Source organism: Panthera pardus, unplaced genomic scaffold (genome assembly GCF_024362965.1).
Source record: "Panthera pardus isolate Hobbes unplaced genomic scaffold, ASM2436296v1 HiC_scaffold_1, whole genome shotgun sequence".
Lineage (NCBI taxonomy): Eukaryota > Metazoa > Chordata > Mammalia > Carnivora > Felidae > Panthera > Panthera pardus.
In genome coordinates, this window is record NW_026526654.1 from 79,165,992 (window position 1) to 79,185,485 (window position 19,494).

General features: G+C 43.7%; 1 long non-coding RNA gene across 1 annotated transcript in view; it reads right to left on the reverse strand.

Moving 5' to 3' along the window:
- Positions 1 to 394: 394 nt before the first annotated feature.
- The window catches only part of LOC109266063 (uncharacterized), a 30,829-nt gene continuing 11,729 nt past the window's right edge, over positions 395 to 19,494 (reverse strand). The window contains exons 2-4 of the long non-coding RNA XR_008421284.1: positions 7,206 to 7,362; positions 3,171 to 3,264; positions 395 to 447 (exon numbers count right to left, since the gene is read on the reverse strand). This is a non-coding gene — a long non-coding RNA (uncharacterized LOC109266063). The remainder of the gene's footprint in view (positions 448 to 3,170; positions 3,265 to 7,205; positions 7,363 to 19,494) is intronic.

Consider the following 19,494-nt stretch of genomic DNA (forward strand, 5'->3'; position numbering starts at 1 on the left):
CCCAGGTCAGACGAGCATGTGTCTGAGCTCCTGGCCACCTGTTCCAGCACCCTTGTGTAAAAAGCAGAAGATGACATAACACAGGAGACCCCCTGCAGCCACGCTGATGGGTCTCTCGTCAAGCGTTCCCCTTGCTCAGGATGGTTAGGAGATTTCCATGCTTCAGCTCTGCTTGTGTTTCTGCCCTGAGAGAACTGGAGCAATGCTGCCTTCCTTCTGAATCGTGCTTCGTCTATGGTTGTGATAGAAGCGATTTTTCAATCCACTAGCGCAAAATACTTCTTTTTAAAAATCTTTCTTTTTGGATCCTTTGGCTCTTTGGAACTTTAGAAAGTTCCTGGTGAGCGCGTGCTCCATCTGGAGGCACGAAACGCAGTGATAAACTTGTGACGGGGAGGCGCATACCAAGCGCTCCGTCTTATGCTCCTTGGCTGATGAACCTCCTGCCTTTGAGGAAATACTTCAGTCAGTTTTCTCCAAACAGCCTAGAATTAGTCATTTCTTACCATTTAGGATGATATACTATTAAAGCAATCTCCTAAGTGATTACAGAAATTATTCAGATAGAACCTCTGTGATAACACTTTATAGGCACGTTACCTAGCAACTGAAGGATACACGCGTTCTTAAAAATTAAGATGGGAAAAGTAAGGATACATATTTCATTCAAAACTAGTTTTACAATGATCCAAAAAAACAACCAGAAAATCACTGTAATGAATCAGGTAATGACGGCAAGATCAACTTTAGTTATGTACTTAGACATCGTGCCCAGGTTCTTAAACAAGCATTAGTAGCAGGATGAACATCAGTCTCATCTTTCATGGCACACCTGTCCATGGTGGGCCAGAGCCACAGCTCTTTGACATGTAATCAAAGGTGAAGTCTCCAGTCACCCCCCTGAGTCTTCCCAGCATCCTCATGTCAGACCCCTCTGTTCCTCAGTTCTGCTCTTTCCACTGTTAAACACCACCATCACTGCCTTCTACCACCACTGAGGTGGTGCCTCACCACTGCCTCACCGTAACGCACATGTTCCAGGTTCTGTGGGGTGGGGACCGGATAGCACCTTTGGTTGGGGACCAAGGCTATGGTTGGCCCTGTTGCCCTGGGCCAACAGGGAAATAAGAGTACAAAGTGAGGCATACATATTATATTTGATAGATAAACAACTCAGTGCCCATATTTCACTCATAGGAGACTAGGAATGTCATAAATGTAGGTATGTATATATGTTTGTGTCTGTGTGGATATAATGGATTAAAAACCCTCCCTGTGCTAAACATTGCACTAGATGCCTTTTACTCTGATCCTCTCAACGGCCCAGCAAAGCAAGCAACTACAACTATATTTAAAAATTTTTGCTTTGAAATAATTGTCGGTTCACAGGAGGTACAGAGAAATGTACAGGGAAGTTCCAAATACCCTCCCCCCTTGCCCATTGTTAACATATTACACAACTTCACAGTATTGAAGTCAAGAAACTGATGTTGGTACAATCCATAAGCTTCATTCAGGTTTCCCAGCTACACATCCACTGACCATACAGAAACCCAAAATTCCACTGTGGACCACCAGTTCAAGTAGGGCCTTATAGAGGTCAGAGTTAGAAGGAGTTGGACCCACCCAACAGTAGGGCCAAAGGAACTGTGGACCCATTTGGCAGCTGTATCTCTAATTCAAGATGTACTGTACAATGGACATAGGTACGCAGAGAAAGTAGCAAAAGCCGTCCACTAGCTTCCTAATCTGTATAGTGAAGTCTGTTTTGGTAGGAAGAACCAAATAGAAACCCCAGGAATTATCCTCTCCCCCCTAAGATTCTCTCTCAGTCAAGAGAGTAAAGCAGAAGCAAAGCATCTCCAGGGGATGACAAAGGCCAGTGTTACCATCAAAGACGTGAGAGACAAAGGGATGGTGATTCTTACCACATCCCTAAGTACTCACACTTTTGGCTACAGCAAAGGTCAGATGGGTCATGAAGAATTACTATACATTATGGCAAACTTCAGATGAGGTGATGACAAACACATCTTAGGTCCACTTTGTATCTTTGCTGTCAGGGCCAATACTTACCTTTAGCCCACCCCTTAGTCCCTGGACTCTATCTATCTATCTATCTATCTATTTATCTATCTATTATCTATCATCTGTCACCTATCTAATATGCATGCATGTATGTAGTCTGGAGGGGTCATGATAATCTCAATAGCTCACAAAACATCATGCTGATCCGTTATACTGATGATAATTTGCTAATTGGTCTTCTGAGCAGGTCATATCAAACACGCTTTATGTCTAATTAAGGCACCCACATGCCAGAGGTTGGAGACAGTCCCATGAAAGTTTATGTGGACCTGCGATACTGAAGTTTCCAGGGATTCAGCGGAGTAGAGTGGAGTGTGTGGGGATTTCCCTTTAAAGTGAGAACCAAGTCACTTCCCCTTGTATCATGTACCACAAAGAAAGAAACATGGTACTTGGTGGCCCTCTTTTGCCTTTGAAGTAATATATACCATCCTGCTTCTGCTGGATGAACTTCTGCTATAGTTCACTTACCAAGGATCTCATAGGCTTCTAGTTTTGAGTGGAACAGAAAATAAGACAGGGTTCTTCAGCGTGTTCAGGCTGTGGTGCAAGCTGTCCCTGCCACTTAGCTCTCATTATCAACAGACCGAAAGGACGAAAGTGTTAATGGAGCCCATCAGCGTGGCTGGCAAACCTCAGTGCACTCCTCAGCTGACAGCTATGCTCCATTCTTAAAAGCAGACCGTGGCTGGCTCCTGGCCTCTGGTAGAGGCTTTACACATCACCAAAGGATACCAAGTTGACTGTGCAAGCCGACTGTTCATCATGTATTGAGTATCCATCATGAATTGAACCCGCCAAACTACCAAATTGGACATGCATGGCAACATTCCATTACACATTGGAAGTGGCATACATGAGAGCAAGACCAAGCAGGTCTGGAGAGTTCAGGCAAACTACCAACAGCTGGCTCTGGTTCCCGTGGCTCCTGTTCCCACTGCTTTACCACCTCTTCCTGAACCCACACCCATGGCCTCTGAGTGAGTTTATTATGTCCAGTTATCAGAAGAAGGTAAAGCACAGACCTTGTCTACAGATGAGTCAGTGTGATATGCTGGCACCAGCCAGAAGTGGATGCCTACCTTACCACATCACACTCAGGGATGGTCCTGAAAGGCAGTCGTGAAGGAAATGATCCTGGGAGGCAGAACTTCAAGTGGAACATCTGGTCACTTCCTGTGGAAGGAGAAATGGCCTGGGAGACAAATCTACAATGATTCATAAGCAATGGCTAGTGGTGTGGTTGCTTGCTCAGAGACTTGGAGAGTCGGTGACAAGTCTGGGGTAGAGATGTGTGGATGGATCTTACAGAGTGATTATAGGGCATGAAGATGTTTACGGCCCATGGACATGTCTTCCAGAGACATCGTGGCAGAGGACATTCTAGAAAGGTGAAAAAGAGTGCCAATTCTCTGCAGGTCAGTCAGCTGCCCCAGGGCTTGCTCCATAGAAGCTACATAACACAGTGTTCCTTTCCACAAGTCTTACCTAGCTACCACAAACCCTGGGCACCAAACTTGCTAAAAGCAGATGCCAAACACTGAGCCCGCGGTACGGTGTCATCGCCTAGAGTAACCAGTCAGTGCCGTAGAGGGCTAGCATATGTCCTCACACAAAGAGACACGCATAAAGCGCATGGATTTGACTCCCCCTTGCTCAGCACTTCCACTAACACCCCACTTTTAGGTAGGCAGAGCACTTCATCCGTTCTCTAATGTTCTTTATCTTGAAAGGTATAAATACTGTAGCCCAAGTATTTTTAAAAGAATTGCCTTTTGCCTCTATTTTTTTAACAATTATTGCTACAATACAAAATGCCCCCAAATGCATCGTCTCTATTATTATTTTCAAGGCTTTGCCAAATGAAGGTGTTCCAACATCAGACCTTCTGAATTCATTCCGTTCCAATACAGAATATAAGTTTTTAATAAAGTAAAAGTTCTATCAAGAAATTCTTCCTGCAATTTAATGTACTCCGAGGTGCAATTATAATAATTCAAAATTAAAATTTAAATTTAGTTTGTTCTAATATTGTTTAACTTGTTCTGCTTTTCCCTCGCCTTTTATAGAGATAATTTTAATGTTTTCCTCTTCACAAGCTCTTTTCTCAATTATTAAAATTCACCAAAAGCTTCAAATCTGAAGTTTTGACGTTTCCTCCTTTGAATGTACTAATTTAAAAAAAAATCCCAACTGATTTTGAACAAAATACAACCAAAATTTGTCAGAATCTTTTATAGAAAGTTCAATGCCCTACGTTGATTTACAAAGTCCTTCTTCAAAGGCACGTGCGTACCTAAACTACAGCTCATAGTTGGCAGCAAGGAGAGAAAGCATGTTCTACCATCTAAAATATGCTTCGTATTCATCAAATTCATTATGTTTTGATAAATACAAAAAAATACTTCATCACAAAAATTTTGTCACTCAGTTATAACAACTGTGATAATGTGTAAATATTTGTAAATTTTGACAATTACAGTTTCTGTTTTGAGCAGTAAAATATTGCAGCTTGGTTGGACAGAATTATAAATTATATGTGCATCACAATCAACCACAAGTACGTTTATGTTCCTTAAGCTTCCTAACTCACTAAAAAGCCTTGTTTTTACAATACTTGGTCCCACCATCGTAAAAATCAAAATTTTATCTCTAACGTTAACCTTATTTCTGAATTTATAATAGGATTTACAATAATGTTCCCTTCAACAGAACGAACTGCTGCAAGCTTCATTTTGATCCTATGAAGCGTTTGGAAAAAACGCACACATTGTTGGAATTAAATGTCTTCTATTGGAAGGCTCTCGTGCCATTAACACAAATCAGCCTTCACTGTCGATGAAGTTCCTCTGGTAATGGCATGAAGACATTAGCAAATGTCTTTTCGTATGTGAGCAAAAAAATTGGGGATTCAAAATGAGCAAAATTAACCTAGAACAACCATTTTTTGATCTAAACGAAAAGTCATCATTGCCAGAGTGATGTGTCAAAGCACCTTCTGCCACTGCGGGTATTCAATTGTCATCCTTAAGCACGGTCTTCTTAAAATAACGACTCCTTTGTGAAGCAGATGCTGATGCTTCTTCATGAGGTTTGTATCTTCTGGTTTTCACATGGTCAGTAATATCACGGTGGGCCTGGTGGTGGGTGGGGAATATTGCCAAACATTTTAGGGCAAGTTATACATTCACCATCAACTTACTTAAGAAGCAGAATTTCATTACTTCGTTTTCCATTAAACACAGACTGCCATTTTTTAAGACTTTTGCTAGCAGGAGTGCTTAGCAAAAATAAAGAAGTAGTTGTTGCCACGTAACCACGGAGTAAATGACAATGCAAGAGCAGTCAGCCTACTTCCTACGTTCCCCGCCGCAAGACAGCTCAACCTCTTCTTCCCACATACGTTTTTGTAAACCTATCCCATAATTTCCCACGCTTCCCAATGGCCATGCTGACTGACCATCTGGTGGCTTCGTGCGTCTTGCAGGCCACAGAACTGTGCAAGTGCCCAGTACAACAAGTGCCCCATGAGGACAGCAGCACTGAATGAAGGTCCCGCCTCCATCTGCAACTGGACAGAGCTAGATGTCCCTGGCCAACTGTATCCGAGCAAACTTTGTTTTATGGACAAACAGCCGGTGTGCTGTCCTTGAAAGAGAGCTGCTAGTTAGATTGCATCAGGAAACGGTTGGTGCTAGTCACCTTTCAGATTAACCACTTGTTCAAGTGCAAATTGCGCTCACTGCGTGCACGCGTCACAGACTTCCAGATGAGAGTATGGCAGGAGCTGGAACCACAGAGTCTTCAACAGATGTTGGCACATGTTCCAGGCATACCTTGTTTTATTGTGCTCCACTTCACAGAGAGGAGTTTTTTATAAATCAAAGGTTCGTGACAACCCTGCCTCGAGAAAGTCTATCGGTGCCATTTGTCCGACAGCATTTGCTCACTTCCTGTCTCTGTGTCACATTTTGGTAATTCTCACGATACGTTGTCATTACATTTGTTATGGTGAGCTGTGTTTCCTGTGATCAAGATCGGTGATCATCGATGTTACTACGGTAACTATTTTGGGGTGCCATGACCTACCGCCGTATCAGATGGCAAACTTAACTGATAAATGTTGTATATGTTCTGACTGCTCCACCAACAAGCCACTCCTCCATTTCTCTCCATCTCCTCAGGCCTTCTTATACCCTAAAACATAACAATGTTGATATGAGGCCAATAAATAACCCCACAATAGCTGCAAAGTGTTCAGGTGAAAGGAAGAGTCAATTGATGGGGCAGACTTCATTGTTGTCTTATTTTAAGAAATTGCCACAGCCACCTGTGACACCCTGATCAGTCAGCAGACCAGTGTCAAGGCAAGACCCTCCTGCAGCACAAAGATTATGACTCACTGAAAACTCAGATGATGGTTAGCATTTCTTAGCAATAAAGTATGTTTTAATTAAGGTACGTATATTGTGGGGTTTTTTAGACATAATGTTATTGCACACATAATAGACTACAGTATAGTGTAAACATAGCTTTCGTATTATACACCAGGAAACTACAATTTTCATTTGCTGCTCCGAGTCGCTAATCTGTTACTGTTTTCACCCCTAGTTGTTTTTGTCTTTCCCTGACATGGATTCTTTTTTTAAAAGCAAAAAGGTGTTGAGGTAATGGGGGACAAAAGACCCAGATTCAGAATATGAATGCAACATTAGTGAATTCCAGGACGTCTGCCAACGGACCAGCAGGCAGAACCAGCATTTTATCCCTGTTAAAAGACCTGCTAATCTACAAAGTGATTGCTGTGATGAGCCTCTGGGGGTAGCCAGGAGTTGGTCCTCTCCGTTTAAAGGTTATTTGGCGACCAGACACCCTGCCCACTCAATAGTTAGGAAAAGGTATGAAGAGAAAATGATTTGGAGGATGAGAAAAAAAGCATTTTTTAACTTGTCTAAAGTAAAAAATCGCTTCTTTCTCTGAATGTTATTTTCCAAGATAAGAAGGCTTGTCTGAAGGTGCTGTTGTGCCAAAAACCCAGTGCCAAGGATGAAGTTTTGTTACACATGTAAGAAAAATGTGCATAAAGGTTAGCCATCCAGAAATGTGGCTTAAAATACTCACAATCATGGGCTATTAGAACTGAGGCAGATTTTGGCAGTCCTATCATTCATTCCCTTCACTGTACAGAGGAGAAAACTGAGTCCCAAAGAGGTCAGTAGTCGTCCAGTGTTACCAGATCTGGATCCAGGCCGTCCCTTTTCCCACACCAGTCAGCTAGTGATGATAACAGTTAGATCAAAAGCACATATTCAAATCACTCAGACAGCTTCACGAGTAGGAGAGGCAGATACTCTCTTAAACACTAACGGACAATAACCTCCTTTAGAGCTTTTGGAGGAATCGAACATAAAGATACAAATCAACATTTGGAACATAATGAAAACATGGAAATTTCCCTGAATATTGCCCGATATGAATGCCACATAACAAAGCAACTGAGAATTTTTAATACATATCGCAAATCATGTAATTTTCGGTGAGTCCCTATCTTGATTTTTCCAGAATAAACTCCGTGGACTCCAAATTACTGTCGTCATTTCTATTGTTCACTATTGCTTTTAAAATCCCAGACAGAGGTTTTATTCACTGTGGGTTTCTTCTACCAAGCCTGACAGCAAAAACAGGGGCTTGGGAAGAGGGGCAGAGCAGATTTAACAGATTTCTTAAAAACATAGCCATTATATATAAGCTGTTTATTCCAAAGGGGACTTAAATTTTTGACGGATGGGTGAGTGGGTGTGTGGGTGCATGTGTGAGAGAGTAGGCGAAGGGGTGGAAGGGTGTGGGAGTTGTTGTGGCGCGTGGGGATGGGGGTACGTGTTCAAAAGTTGCTAAACAGTCCCGTAGCGTCCTGCCTGAGAGCACAGTGCCTGGAGCCAGAATGTCTGAGTTTAAATCCCAGCTTCATAACTTGCTAGCTTAAGTACTTGGTTAGGTACTTAAGGCCTATTATGTGTCGCAGTTTCCTCATCCGTAATACAGGCATAATAAGAGACCTTAGCTCAACCAGTTGCTGTAAGGATTAGATGAGTTAATGTACATACAGCCTGCAGAACATTCTGCGGCATACAGCAAACATGTAATTAAACGTTAACTGCTGCTATCCAGAGGTCACTCCTCTGGCAACCACAGTTTTCTGGGATAACACCCAAGTAAGCCTTCTGCAGAACCGGGGCGCTATGGCCTGGCCGCTTAAGTCACAGACGGGTCTCAGCCGATTTTACGCTAAATTCTAACAAACCTATCTGCTCCCTTGTACAGGAAATGACAAGGCACAAGTAAGCGTCTTCCTCCCGATGCCGGCGGTCGGCCCTTGAGGCAGCTCCACGGTCACTCGTGCGAACAGTGTGCACCTACTGTCTCCACAGCATGGTGGGAAGGCCAGACCTACACCAGGAGCTCACCGTCTGGTAGGGGAGACGAGCCAAGCACAAACACTTCGGTGGCAACACAAGAGTTTGAGAATCGTGTGCAAGAGAAGCACCAGGCTGGGTGTGATCCAATTTCACCAGCCCCTTCTGGTGTGGGGGAGATCCAGGGGAACACCACAGACGGGGAGTTACAACGGCCCACGCACAGATAGGAGGGACCCTGCTCCCACTGAGATTCATTACCATCAGACTGCCAAAAATAAAAACAATGATTTTTAAAGCAAGGCTTAAATACACAAATCTCTGTGCAAAACCCAAATAATTACATAAACCCACAGACCATAAAACCCGGTATCATAGACAAGGCTACATTGATTCATCACTGGGTTCCTTTATGGCTGCCTCCCTGAGGGGCTGTGCTGGGCCTCCCGGAGCCCTGGAATTTCTTCCCACTGTTGGAGCTTCGAGGCCCTGGCTCCATGGCTCACTAAGTCACTCTGCCCTGCCCTGGCTCTTCCAGAAGACCGCCGACGCCTGCCGTGGATGCATATTTTCTAAACTCTCGACTCGTTCCTTTAATAACTCTTAATGTCAATTTATCCAGCACAGCCTGTGCAGCAATTTATGACTGAGTAGGAGGCAGAGCAAAGTTGAGCAGAGCAAATTGAGCAAAGCAGGATGAGTCAGCTTTCCCAAGACTCGCTTCTATCAGCTGGGTCTGGATTGAGAGAGGGACTCCAGAAAGGCTTTCAAACTCACTTTGAAAGTGAGGACTTTCACCTAGCTGTCCTCACATGGTCCAGCCACTTTCTAGGGGGCATCAAGTCTGGCAACAGGAGAGTTTGTGACGGTCGTTTTCCCATTGAATGGTTGGCGAGAGCTATCCGGAGCCAGCCTCCACGGGGCCCCCCAAGGAGTGGCCCTGCCATTCTCAAAATCTCACCCTCCTTTCTAAGGGGCACCAGGCAACAGTCTTGCACTTGGAGCCAGAAAGACCATTTGTCAGTAGTCTGCGCCCAGAGGCTAACCTGAGACTGAGCTTAAAAACTGACTATGAGTTGGCATGAGTGTGATAAAAAGGGCTTCAGACCCGTGGCTCTGGTGGGTCAGCATTCGTGCTCATGTATGTCCAGGAAGGCTACAGGACTTTCCACTGTCACCACTAAAGGGAAGACTTTGAAGATACCACTGGTCCCATGAACTTGGTCCTAAGACCTCTGAAAACATGACAGGAATGAAGGAAGCCCATGTGGGGTGAGGAGGGCTGTCAATTCAAAGGAATTTGGGGTGTAAAGAGAGGAAGACTTGGGTATACCTTCGGAAGCTCGTTTGTTCCAGGAAACCCATTCAAAGGACCATTGGGCATGTAAACATGAAACTGGGACCATAATTGGAGAATCAAGAGGCTTTCGAGACACTGCTGTGTCTGGAATGCTCTGTGTGATCATGAAAAGTATTGTCTGTATGTGAAGTACACTTTCTATTCTATGTATTTAGTTGCCTTTGGAGAGATTTTGTTTCATTTTTACCTTTTAAGAATGGATGGAGGCGTCTTTGTGCAGGAAAACTGCTGTTTGTTCATGGGAGGATGTGTCTGTTTTTGTTGGATCAAGGTTGTCAGGGAATCTGGGCACGAGGGTCAGAAGCTGGAGGAGATGCTCTCAAGAGAGAGAAGATGAAAACCCCAGGTGCCAACAACGCAGCTCCGGAGGCCTGGAAGAGGCTCTGTGCTCCGTATTTGGGTCTGACCGGTCCTGCATCCTGGGAATGGCAGCTCTGAGGGCCTCAGAGACAGCCCTTTGGGGAAGACATGGATATGCTGACCAGGGACATCATCGCGATGGCTGGCCAAGAGTTGTGGAAGATTCCTGAGCTGTATGCATCAACCAGGGAAGCCAGAGCATTGCGAGACAACGCCCTGGGCAAAGACATTGGCATTCTCATCAGGAACACATTGTCCAGGGCTGTGGACAGTGACCTCAGGAGCCTGAGAGGGAGAAAAAGAACCTGAGAGGTGATTTCTGAGCACATTCTGGAATGCCAGCTTGGAGCACTCAGAAATCATTGGCACATTCTTTAGGGATGTGAAGTTCCTGCTGGCAAGATGAAGGCCGAAGATTAACATATGTGCTCCCAGGCTGGCGAGACTTTCATCAGCCCTCTTCTCTGTGATAAGACACAACTTATTTAGAAAACCGTTCTATTCCCAGTTCTACTACTAATGCCACACGGCTTTGGTGAAGCTGCCTTAGTTGCTTGAGGTTTGTCTTCTTAGTTATCCCCGGATGATGTTTGCCCACTTGCCCTAGAGCCTAAAGACGACATGGACTGGATTGCCTTCAGTTAGGAAAGATCTGCCGATGAGTTGCCCCTGGAAACAGTCCAAATGGAGACACAGGAGCCCAAATGAGAGGTATAAGAGATCCGTGCAAAAGGAAAGTAAAGGTAGAAACAGTAACTGAAGCCATCTTAGCTTGAATTCTCCCAGAGGCAGACCCTGCCACAGGATTTGAGCAGAAGTAGTTTATGTAGAAGTTACAAGCAATCACAGAGAAGTAGGGAAGTGAGGCAGAGAAAGTTGCTTATAAAGTGTGCATATTGAACCACCTGAAACAGTGGGCAGCCAGTTTATCCCACACAAAAAGGCTAAGAAACTGCAAAATAGTTGTCTCAAAGCTGTTATACACCAACTCCTGTCTGTCATTGCTGAAGGCAGCTCCCAGGGTGGGGGCTGATAATTCTCCAGGCCTTTGGTTTGCTGGGCAAGCAGGCAGCCTTCTGCACTTGAAAAATAAAATACACCCAAAAAACAAATAATCCAGTGAAGAAATGGGCAGAAAACATGAATAGACACTTCTCTAAAGAAGACATCCAGATGACCAACAGGCACATGAAAAGATGCTCAACGTCGCTCCTCATCAGGGAAATGCAAATCAAAACTTCACTCAGATATCACCTCATGCCGGCCAGAGTGGCTGAAATGAACAAATCAGGAGATTATAGATGCTGATGAGGACGTGGAGAAACGGGAACCCTCTTGCACTGTTGGTGGGAATGCAAACTGGTGCAGCCTCTCTGGAAAACAGTGTGGAGGTTCCTCAGAAAATTAAAAATAGATCTACCCTATGACCCAGCAATAGCACTGCTAGGAATTTACCCAAGGGATACAGGAGTACTGATGCATAGGGGCACTTGAACCCCAATGTTTATAGCCACACTCTCAACAACAGCCAAATTATGGAAAGAGCCTAAATGTCCATCAACTGATGAATGGATAAAGAAATTGTGGCTTATATACATAATGGAATACTACGTGGCAGTGAGAAAGAATGAAATATGGCCTTTTGTAGCAACGTGGATGGAACTGGAGAGTGTTATGCTAAGTGAAATAAGTCATTCAGAGAAAGACAGATACCATATGTTTTCACTCTTATGTGGATCCTGAGAAACTTAACAGAAGACCATGGGGGAGGGGAAGGAAAAAAAAAAAAGAGGTTAGAGAGGGAGGGAGCCAAAACATAAGAGACTCTTAAAAACTGAGAATAAACTGAGGGTTGATGGGGGGTGGGAGGGAGGGGAGGGTGGGTGATGGGTATTGAGGAGGGCACCTTTTGGGATGAGCACTGGGTGTTGTATGGAAACCAATTTGACAATAAATTTCATATTTAAAAAAAAGATTGTAAAAAAGTAAAAATAAATAAAATAAAATAATAGAATAAAATAAAATAAAAAATAAAAAGCTCTGTGGTGTCAAGCAGATACTGAGAGTTAAAAGTCATCCTGCAGAACACTACTGAAATGGCAAGGTCCAGATATGTGAGCAAGGCTCTGACAGTCTGTGGTACCACTTGGCCTTGCACCACTGAGATCCAGTCGTACTGCTTCTTAAGTTCACGCTGTCTGGTCTATGTTTCTTCAAGGTGGTGACTGGCCACAACTTCCTAAACAGCTTACAACAGGAAGCGATAGCCCCTTCTGCTACTGTTGGTTCCAAGGCTGCAATTGATATTTAATCATCTCCATGTCTACAATCCATTCTAGATTCTCCTCATCTTCAGGCAGCTCACTGGTCTAAGTTGCTCACCCAGCCAGTGTGCCCAGTTACGTTGTTTACCTAACAAGGTAACCCAGCTCTTTCTTTCTAGTATATCTAAGTCCTTGGCCATCATGCTCTTATCAGGCTATGGCTGCTTCAATTGCCTATTTATAATTATTATTTGGCAATGAAAACACCAAAAAACAACCCAGGGATTTCCAGACATATCTTTCCTGCTCCTGTTATGGAGCAGCAACTGTCTTCAAGATAAGCAGGGTCACTACCCCTGTCAATATAGCAATTTCTTTCTTTGCCTACTGGTCTATTTACATGAGGAACCCGAAGTGAACAAGTAGCAGCCATAACCTTAGATTTAGTAGACCCCTTATTGCATCCACTGGAAGAACATCCCTCCCCTTGGACCAGGACCTCTAATCCACCTGAGCCTATGGTTACAGGGGCTGGAAGCACAAATTCCCCCAAGTAGGTTGCTGAAAGTAATGGTGAAAAGGGCCATTCCTACTTAACCACTGTGTTCTTAGACCCATCTCGTCTAAGTATGAGAAAAATATCACAGTCATTAGCTTAATGTTTTTATTCTATCTTGAAGGACAGTGTATCAACCTCTCTGGTGCCAACTCCAAGCTAGCAACTGATCTGTACATTTAAGAGACCCTCCCAGTGTTCTGTTAGGCCAGTCACTACTGAATGGTGTGAAGCACAATAGAACCAGTGGATCTCAAGGCCATGTGCCCATTTTCACTTTCCTTCACTGGTCCGAAGTGATAGAATAAATCAGAAAGACTGAGAACCAGTGGTTCTGGCAGTAGCACTAAAGGCAAGAAAGGAAAACACATACCTGGAATATGTAATAATTCCAGTAGGGATGTCTCAGTATTCCTTCCAGGATGGAAGAGTTCTAATGCAATGAACCTGCAGTTGTTGGCTGGTTGGTCTCCTTGTAGGTGATTCCATATCAGCCTCAGCTGCTGACAGCTCTGTCATTCAGCAGTGACAGTAGGGGGATCAGCCTTGTGATGATGTCCATGCTCTTGGACCTATGCATAAACTCAGTTTTCACCCCCATGAATACTATGTTCACAGCACCATAATGCAAGAATGGAGGTGACCAAGGAGAGATGCTGGTTTATTTCCACTGGATGAATCATCCTATGCACTCAGCTGTTCTGGGCTTCCTGTATGGAGGATGCTTCTTGAATTGGTCATTGAGGTGAACACAAAGATCCTCACCCTCCCTTAGAAGTATCCACACTTCTCTAGATCTCCTTGTCTCTGAGCTTCCAATCGTTCTTATCCTAAGCCCCTAACCAAAAAGCTAAATCATTCACCACTGCTCATTGATCCAAGTATGTATTTACCTCAGACTACTGCACCCCCCCCCCCTTATAAAGTTGAATGCCAGGTGTGATGTTCTAAGCTCTGCTCACTGGGAAGATTTCCCCATTCCCCTGCCACTGTCTTTCAGAGGCATCTGTGAGTGGAGCTGTAATACAGCAGCATATCAAAAGTAACCACATATCGAGCTGACCCATTTATGAACAAGACCCAAGATTTTTCTCTGTTGATCATCTGGTCATAGGGAAGCATCAGTAAATCCGTAGGGGAGGCATTGGTGCAAGAGAGATAGGTGCACAAGAAACTGGACCATTCATTCTGAAAACTTATTTGTGTTTTCCAGATGTACTCAGATCCCACATGTAATATTCCCATGTATGATGAATTGAATCAAGCCTGATTTGGCAAGTCCAAAAATACCCAGGACATGATGGAAACCTCCAATCACTTGCTGTCCTTTCCCATGTTAAATGTTCAGGCCCTACCAAGGCCCAGTAGCATACCAAGAGCTACTTTTCAAATAGTGAATAGCTCTCTGCTGCAGATGGCATGGTCTCACTTTAGAAGCCAAGGATTCTGTTCTTCAACTCTCTTATCAGAGCTTGCCAGAAACACTGTAGAACATTCTGGTCTACCATAACAACACTATAAAGCATCATATATGTTTCCAGACAACTGGAGCTCACAAATTTTACCAGTATTCCAGGGTCTTGGAATTTTTGGGGGTTTATTTCCCACCTTATGATGCACATGTGTCCTAACAGAACACCCAAAGTATTTGCCATCTACTCTTCCAGATCTAAATCAACATAATATTGGCAAAATAGTGGACCGATCTGATGCTCTGAAGAATGTTTAGATAATCAAGGCACCTTTGGACTGTATTATAATAAAGAATGTAAGATACAGGTCAGCGGCATGACCATGAATGTACATTGTTATCTATTCCAAGTAAATGCAAACTGCTTCAGCATCTCCTCTTGCTATGAATTGAAAAACATGCATTTCCCATACCAGTAGCTACATACTAAGTGCCAGAAGCTGCACTGGTTTTTTTCAAGTAAAGATACAATATACACACAACAACTATGATTGGAGATACCACTTGATTAAATTTACTGCAGTCCATTGTCAGAGAGAGATGAATTAAACAAAGAGATGATCTGGACAACCATCCCTATACATCTCTAAGGATGGCACTAATTTCTGCCAAGTCAGCAGGATGAGATTTTGCTTCTGAGTCATTATCTGGGCTGCAGATGGGCAAATTGGGAAGGTGTGGCAATCTCAGACTTCTACACTTGGCCTTTCCTATGGGTCAGAGAACCACAGATAAGAGAGAAATTTGAAGGCTCTGTTTGCTAATATAACCATTTAGAAGACTCAGGAACCAGAGAAATGACCAGTTAGGCAGTGAACTCTAGACCAGCTAGACATGGACTTGGACCAGGACTCCATTTATCACCAGATCTCCAAATGCCTCAAATCTAACACCTAATATAATGACAGATTGGATCTCCTAGTGTTGTGAGTTATATTACGTAGAAAATGGAACCTGAGAAATATACGTGTGTATAAAAAGCATATCAGGGAGTTATTGTGGAGACAATACCCATTGGGAATGAGGATGCAGACTTGGGTAGGGGAAGAAGTTAGACAGTAATTCAGTTGCAAGAGACCCCATCTGATGCTGTGGAGGGCTCTGAAGCTGGGATAGCCTTTCATAGATATCTCAAATTAAGGCCAGGTGGCCTAGCTTTTGACCCAGCACTTGGACCAGTCATTAAATGTGCACTTTTCCCAAGGAGGGGCTTAGCTATCAGCCATCATGCCTAGCAGCTATAAAGTTGACCCCTTCTTCTGTCCTGAAGGAAGTTCTGGGACACACTCCACAGCATCCACTTTTGTCCAATCCTTGCACTGCTTGGGTACATTTGATTTGTGTAGTCAGTTTACCCCTTCCAGGTATATCTCCTTTAGGAGTCTGAATGTAATAGCACAAACTATTGCCCCGGCTGCTGCAGCTGATCTCGGGCTCCAAATGATATTCATCTTCTCCTTCTTCTACCAATCATGCTACATTTCCCTCACTGGATACTAGTATGTCTGCTCTTCTTATGACTTACCTGATGGAGTGAACCAGAACCTGTCTGAATCCCTGATCACCAAGCCTTCTCAGGTAATGGCAGCTGCCTTCATTCACTTACTATCAAAATTGGGCAAGGTCTGCCAAGCCTATAGCTCCGTTTGGACCTGCTGTAGAGTCCTTTCTGCTCCGGACCCCACTCAAAGCTGAAAACTTTCCATGTCCTTCAGCAAATGGGCCCAAGCATTATGTCCAAGTATGGAATGTGCTGTCTCCAAAAACCCAAAAGGCCAATCCAACACTGTGCTACATTTTTACTAGGAGAGGGAACAAACAGAGATAATGTGTTCTTTATTTTGGAAAGAGATCCCAACAGGCCTCAGGCCACACAGCCTTTAAAGCTACATTGGCAAGGTGGCCCTCCGATTGGGTTTATCTCTCACCATCTGGAGGGCATGTGTCCTAACAAGGCCTCCAACATACTTGCCACTTCTTGGTCATCAGTTCAATTAACATAATGTCATCAGTCTAGTAGAACAAAATAATGTTTTACAGAATTTCCAGATGGTCTGGGGCCTCTTTGACTATAATAAGGCAGAGGCCATGAGTTAACATAAAAGCTAGAGAAATACTAAATGTATACTGTTGTTTGTCCCACATGAACCCAGACTGCTTCTAGCACTCTTTCCTAATAGGAATAGAAAACAACACATTTGCCAGGCGAATGGCCATATGCCATGAGCCAGAGGCCATATTAATCTACTCTAGTAATGATACCAGCAGGGCAGCTGCAATTAGATCTTCTCCGTCACTGAATTGATACGAATCCACTCCTAGGATCCATGTGGTTCTATAGGAGGCAAACTAGAGAACTAAATGTGCATGTGAAAGGCACAACAACCCATGCATCCATAAATCTTTAAGAATGTCACTGATCTATACCATTTTCCCCAGGATACAATATGATTTTTGTTTTACTACCTTTGAGGCAAGGATGCATATTCAGAGGTTTCCACATGCTCCTAAACTCAGATGTGGGAATTGTTCCAACTACCAAGTATGTCCAGTTCAAATATGTATTCAAGAATCAGAAAAATGACCACAAGGTAGGTCCTTGGGCCTAGTGGAACTACTGTGAAATAAATCCTGGCCAGGACTCCATTTACTATTTGGCCTCCATATGTCCCTGCTCTAACAAGGTGGCCATGATGATGCTTCAGTTGCTAGATTACTGGATTACAATTACTGGGACCCTACATCCAACAGTCCTTGAAATGCCCAGTTATTCCCCTTATCCCGGTGTATAATTACCCAAGTAAATGGCCAGAGGTTCCTATGGGGAAGGACTGGGAAACTCATTACCATATACATTTACTGTAGTGTTGCAGGACTCTTCCTCCTGAGGATCTGCCTCTCCTTTGTGAATGGGTCATCGTCCTGAAAACTGGTTCAGATGAGGAAATGGGGCAAAGAATTATGACTTTTTATTAAGGCAGGTGACTTCAGCCTCCTGATAACGTATACTTGATTTCTTTTACTTGCTTCAACGGAACAATACTCTTGTTGGAAGCCCACCTATCTTGCTCCAGGACACCATGTTCCATTACTCATTTCATGGCTCTCTACGCACCATAACCCCAAGGCAGAGATTTCACTCTTTTGCTCATAAAGAACATTGCGCCACCTGGAGTCTATTATTCAAGATTTTATAATCCCCATTGCTATCAAAGATCCCAGGTTTCTAACAGAATCACCCATCAGCCTGGCTGGCAGCTGTCCCCAGTGTGTTCCTTACCTCTTTGGGTGTCCTCTATGCATTCCTGTGGACTACAGTGGGCTGGTAAGCTTTCTACCCTCTTGCATACTGTTCCAACTTTATCATGCCCATCAATAAATTCTTCATTCCCAAGTTTTGGTCTGCCACCCTTGATCCATTACCCTCAGATAGAATCCCTTGGCTTCTGCCAGTGCATGTTAGCTAAGACCTACAGCTCCTTCCATCAGTACCTTTCCTCCCTAAACAGAACCAATAGTTGTGCAGCCAGATTAGGATGCAACTGAGTATTTGGCCTGGTAGAGGGGTAGGAATAGATCCCAAGGGAGGTACATGTTGTATCGTAAGACAGAGGCCTTTTCATTTTCTTTAAATAAAAGCTGGGGGGTGGGATTATAGTCTTTAACAGAGAGGAGTGGAGTACTTCTGTAGGACCAGTAGGTTCAGAGATATCTAGGGGTTGAAGAATCTGAAGGGCATCAACCCAGATGTCCTCTTCCAAGTTTGAGGGTCTCACTCATTCCTAACCTGGACCTTGACCCTGATGTGCCAGAATTTCCAGATTCCAAATTCAACTTTATATAAAGTTCCAAAACCCTTATAATTAATGCCTGGGCCTGATATATAGCTTTTTCTACCTTCCAGTTGCAGGAGATAAGAGTATCTCTATCTGCTGTAAGAAAGCTGTCTAGCTTTGCCACAACACATTAAACCAGTGATTAGTTTCCCTCAGCCTTTGTCTTTCTTTAATTGATAGCACCTAATAAAAGTTACCCAATTTCATTGGCCTTATAGTCACTACTTCCCCAGGACCTCTCAAATGCCCACGATGCTGCTCCCACCAGTGCATTCCCTTCTATCAACATTCCGGTATCCTATCCCAATTTGCAAGTGAAAGTTTCAACAATTCTCCCTTGACAACCTGCCAGGAACTCTCCAAACGCTTTAACACCAGTGATGGGCCCCTCACTGCCAGCCACCCTGTAGGTAATCCAGCTGTAAAGTCTCACTTCTAGTTCTAATTGTCTTGGGTTGAGTTGCTTATGAAATGACTCTGAGATGAGGATTTTCGTGCAGGAAGTTTAGTGGAGAATGTTGGAAGAACAACTGAAAGGAAAGTCAGATTAGGCACTTGATGCAGTTGTGATGAAAGCCTCAGCTCTGGCCCTTCAGAACTGAGTCAAGGAGGTTAGGCCTTCGTACCCCACCCCAACCAGTCAGTGGATGTGGGATGTTCAGAGAGAGGTATAACTTTGGGTGAGATGCTCCCTTTACATTGAAGGCAAGTCCCAGAGAGCCATCAGCAGGTGACACTCCCAGAAGCTAGGAGAATGGGGGTCTCGACCCTGAAGGGGGCATGTGGGTGGTAAACAGCATCCTCTACAGACCAGGACAAGTGATAAGAGTAAGCAAGTGTGCAAGCTTAAAAGCCAACTGGATTAGAACTGACCATAAACAATGCTAATGGAGAAGTCTTTAAAAGTTATGTTTGGTAAGCAGTTCAAAAAATAATGAGGGCATGTTACTCATGTCCAATCAGAAAAGTCTACAACTGTTCAAAATTGTCTTCCTCGGATTGCAAAACAGTGACAAAATAGACCTTCCAAATATTAGAGACCTGGGTTTCCAAATCTCACTCAATAGATTCATGACTTAATAAATATCACAAACCAATAATTACATAAGTTACACAATGTGTCAGAAGGAAATAAGTGCTATTAAA